The sequence below is a fragment of the Lactuca virosa genome, chromosome 5 (genome assembly GCF_052849685.1).
Source record: "Lactuca virosa cultivar CGN04683 chromosome 5, Lactuca_virosa_CGN04683_v6, whole genome shotgun sequence".
NCBI lineage: Eukaryota > Viridiplantae > Streptophyta > Magnoliopsida > Asterales > Asteraceae > Lactuca > Lactuca virosa.
Window position 1 is genome coordinate 216,864,877 of NC_136430.1, and position 5,128 is coordinate 216,870,004.

At 33.5% G+C, this 5,128-nt stretch overlaps 2 long non-coding RNA genes across 2 annotated transcripts; one reads left to right on the forward strand and one right to left on the reverse strand.

Moving 5' to 3' along the window:
• Positions 1-494: 494 nt before the first annotated feature.
• On the reverse strand, positions 495-1,545 carry LOC145116142 (uncharacterized). Its single transcript, XR_013711889.1, has 2 exons — positions 1,350-1,545; positions 495-980 (listed from the first exon to the last, which is right to left on the reverse strand). It is a non-coding gene; the product is annotated as an uncharacterized LOC145116142 (long non-coding RNA).
• On the forward strand, positions 716-1,668 carry LOC145116143 (uncharacterized). Its single transcript, XR_013711890.1, has 3 exons — positions 716-1,140; positions 1,209-1,463; positions 1,539-1,668. It is a non-coding gene; the product is annotated as an uncharacterized LOC145116143 (long non-coding RNA).
• Positions 1,669-5,128: the final 3,460 nt, after the last annotated feature.

Genomic DNA, 5,128 nt, shown 5'->3' on the forward strand with positions numbered 1-5,128 from the left:
TAATACCCAAATTTCGAATAGGCATTTTGTCGAACACCTGGTATGTTTCTTCTTTTTCTTCAAATATCTCTAATGATAGCCTTACCAATTCAAGTCATAACAAAGAGAGAAAAAAATGGATTTATTAAATGAAGACTTCCATTAACAAATACGCATCCTCAGAGCTAAATAATTTCTACACTTATAAAACATATAATCAAACATCATTACATCCTCATGTGCGCATCCTTCCTCGTCCATCTGTCTCTCGGTGAATTCTGAACATAAACATCAAATCCGGCGGTTCTAAGGTATCAATTTCTCACCTCTTCTTTTAACTAGTCCCATGTCTTTTTCTCGACTGCTTTTATTTAGGTTACGTATCTTTCGAGATTCAAAATTTATAGGAAACTATGTTTATCTTTTATGTCCGAGTATTTTTGAAGATTATAAAATATTATAAGCGAAGTATTTAGTTGTCTTTTTAACTATTCTAAATATGGAAATCTTGGAGCTTTAAAATGTTCTATGAAATTATATACATCAAAGCACATGCAAGAATAGAACAGTACCATGACACATTGACAATATATCGGAAAGCATCCATCTCAAGCTGATATAATGTTCTCTTTTTGCAGTATATTGATCGTGGAACAGAAGAAAGCATATTACTTGTTGACAACTGCATACTTCACTTCAAGATTTTTGAAAAAGACTTGTATATATATTTGAGGGTTGCTTATGGGATCCATAAGAAATTTGGATTTTTCCCCAGGTTACTCAGTTGCTGCCATCGATCAGTCCTCCAACATTAATCTTCAGGTACTCTTCTCCAATATTCAGATGATAGAGATTTGCATGATCATCATCAGATATATTTTCTATATCTCCACCAATGAGTTTTATACCTTCAGCAGGAGCAGGTATGCTATCGAGACCTGCTGGACTGAGTCGATGTCATTTCTAGAAGAACCTATTGTTTTTGATGGTAATGATTTTACCTGAAACAGAAAATAGATGTGTAACGATCAGCATTCAAAAAGATTATTCGATTTTGTACGGGTCCAGGAGGGCATCTCGCAGATCATGACTGGCTCACTGTTGCTATCAGAATCCGAATCAAAGCAAGAAAGGTTGTTATTTGAAGCTTAGACATTTCAAGTAAGATTGCTTTTTATGAAATTGTTGTTTACAACAAGAAGATCCCTAACTTTGTACAGAAAGAATAGGAATCAGGAGCCATGTAAACGGAATCCAAATGTAGAATCAGATTATGGTCGGCTTTGGCATTTCAATCGACCACAATACCAAAAAATTTCGAGTAGCTTGAGGTTATCATGGGTATGACTATACAAGATAACTATACTCACCAATTTCTTTAGAGACTTTCTGAGCCCTTGCAAATTCAATTCCCTTCCTCATCGCAGGATTTGTCGATCCAAGTTATGTCGATTGCAATAAATTTAGGAAGATTTACACTTAAGGTAGCCAAATACATGTTTTTTTCTTTCTGAAAAAGGAAATCAAATAAGCTAAGAAGAGCTTAAATGGATTTATAGGTCTGGAGGCTATATGAAACAATCATATGGTTGTCAACAAGTTGTCTTGAATAAAGTAATCATCAACAAAGCTACATCTAAGCAAAGAGAAACTACTTGAAGGAATTACGAAAATGATGATATAGAGAACAAATTAGAAAGTGAAAGAGTATACTTTGAAGATAAGGAATTCAAGAGGGGAGGGGAGGAGTGTAATGACAAAAGTATGCAGATTGACCAAGAATATGTTACTATAAATATGTAGTTTTTAGACCGTTACAAAACGCTCATATTCTTCTTAGTCTTATTTCAATTTGAATTGATTAGAAGAGTGACCGTTGCTAACGGTAAGAAACTCAAACAAATAATGGGTGCATGTATTTTGAGATTGAATAATAAAATAGTGGACAAATTACATAAATGTTACTATATTTTGGTAACCGTAGCAACCAAAGTGATATTTAAAATTTTCTAATGGAACGACACCATTTGATGTTTTTTTATTAATCAGACCATTATTGCTATGTACAAAAAAATATTAGATTTATTTGATTATATCGCACTTAAAAAAAAATGACATGTTGAGTTTTACCATTTAGTCATTTTTCAAAAAACCTTTTCAAATGGCCTTGCCATTTCTAGAAAACTAACTACTCCAGAACCGCTAAACTGCACTTTGGTTTTCAGAATGCTATGACACTGTAGATTCTTCTCCATGTTAACTGCATTTTGATTATCACAACGTAGGACATAGTTATATTGTTTCTTGCCCAACTCTGATTCGGAGTTCTTCAACCATATAAGCTATCATATAAGCTATGTGGCAGCTTCTATAATTGCCATATATTATACTTTTATAATTGATGGAGCAACAATCTTTTGTAATTTGGACATTCGGCTGATGGATGTACCCACAATAGTGAACCCATAAATTGTGTTATTTTCTTTGAATCTACCCAACCTCCCAAAATCTACATATGTGTTGTTTTTATTGAAATATAAAGCAACCAGAAGAGTGCCTTTCAACTAGCATAGAAACCACTTGACTCCTTCCCGATGCTTCTTTCCTAGATTTGACAAGAATCAACTAATAAATCTCACTACAAGAGCAACATATGGCATAGTATATACCATAACATACATCAAACTACCAATTGTTGTGACATAAGGAACTTTATTCAGTTCTTATTTGTTTGCATCCTTCTTTGGGATTGCTTCTTTGAAAATATCAGAAGAGTCCCCAAACGTGTGCTTTTGGCCTTAACATTTGTCATGCATAATTTCTCCATGACTTTCCTGGTATACTTTTGTTGGGAACGCTTTAGAATACCAGCAACTGTCTTTGACTATGCTCATGTATAGAATCTCTTTGGTAGCTCCTAAGTCCTTTATCTTTAACTTTTTGAAATACTACTTCTTCAATTTGTTGAACTCATGTATGCTTGATCCAACTACCAACATGTCATCAACACTCAATCTAAGGATGATCTACGAGGAACTAAACTTCTTTAGGAAGCAACAAAGAACCATCTAACAACTGACATAGTAATTCATCTACATAATACTATAAAATTTAAGGTACAATTACCTTTGAGCTTGTTTCAATCCATATAGATTTTTCTTTGACTTGCCCATCATATTTTCTTTACTAGCTATCTGAAAACCTTTTTGTTGTGCCATGTAAATATCTTCATCAAGGTCTCAATGCAAGAATGCAATCTTTACATCTAGTTGCTCTAAATATAGACCTTTTGAAGCACATTACCAAAGACCACTAATTTGGCCTTGTACTTCTTGATCATGTCCATCTTAGTCTTTGACCTTGAATACCCACATCTTTTGTAGTCCTTCATTCCCTGTTGGTAGCTTGACGAAGGACCAACTTTGGTTATTTTCAAGTAAGCTTAACTCGTCCACCATTACATTCTTCCACTGTATGGAGTCTTTCATACGCAAGGCCTTTAGATAATATTTTGTCTCCACATTCGACATGTAAACTATTGTTGGAGAATATCTAATTGGAGTTCCTCTTTCTATAGTAGATCTTATGCTAGTTGGGGTTTCATTTTACGTCATTCATCGCTTCACTTTCTAAAACCAGTTATCCTCTATGCTCCCACTATCTCCAAATTCCTCATACTCATCGTAGCTCCTATTTCTTCCTAAAGCTCACATATCTCTAGAGTACAGACAGGTCATGCAGTGTCATTCTTTGTAATCGAATTAAATAGAAATTAATATTTCTCGTGTGGTTTCTTCTTTCCTTCAAGATTTTCTCCAAGGGTACCTTTATAGAGGACATTCTCTTTGAACATGATATCCCCGCTTCTCATGAAAATTCTATCTAATCATCCTATAAATCATATCGCATAACATCCAACTCATACCCAATGAAGGTACACTTTGTCGCCTTTGCCTTAGTCTAGTCTTCATTAGTAACCTTAATCCTGATATGATATAATAGATAGAATATAAACTTTCAAGTATGTCAAAGATACATATTGGTCTTCTCATTCTTCCTTTAGAATCTTGAAGCCTATGTGATTAAGGGTCCATGGTTGACTAAGTAAGCTACTATGCTAACTAACTAGGGGTGAGCATTTGGACCTCCGGACCGGACTAGACCGGGAACTTGGGAACTCGGCATGGACATGTACGATTTATTAGATTAGGGTTGGTTCGCAATTCATTGTATCATGAGAAAAAGGTTTGGATACAAAACAAAATTGGTTCATCTAGATTCGTGTACAAAACCGGTTTTGACTGAATTTTTAAAAGATCAAATCTCATTCAACTTTTTTTTGTGTGTGTATATTGTATTCTATTAAAATTAAAAAAAAATGAAAATCTCATTTTTTTTAAAGTCGGATTGGCATGTGGATTTTTCTAGCATGTAGTTTAGAGTTTTTACATGATTTTGGACTATAATTTTTTCGTTTTTGATTTTATATTCTATGACTTATAGTCCCTCGAAGTCGGGATATCAAAGCTCGAGTTTTCCAGTTTTTCAAATAGTTTTTGTATTTTTATTATGTTAAAATTATAAAACATTCATATATCATTCATTTGAAGTCGTTTTAGCATGCGGCATTTTCCAACGTGTAGTTTAGAGTTTGTATATGATTTTGGATAATAATTTTGTTGTTTGTGACTTTATATTCAATAACTTACGGTCATCCGAAGTCGGGATATAAAAGCTAAATGTTTTCAACTTTTCATTAATTTTTATATATATTTTATATAAGAAATCATAACTTTTTTATCTAACTAGAACATTAAAAAAGAATGAAATTTTAAATCTAAAATAGACATTCAAACGTACAAATCTAACCCTGACCCAATAAGCCTGCATAGGTCCGGTCCACGGTCGACCCCTTTGTGCAGTGTGGTCTATACAAATGTTCACTCCAAGTGGTGTAACTGAATTTTCCCAAAACATCTTTGGTAGACATAAATGTAGTCTTAAACTCTTTCTCCTCTAATTCAACATTATGTTCATCCTTTCAGCTATTCCATTCAAATATAGGTATTTATGGAATTCTCTACAACATTTTGATCTAATTTTTCAACACAATATTAAAAAAGGATAAACTACACGAATGGTCCCTATG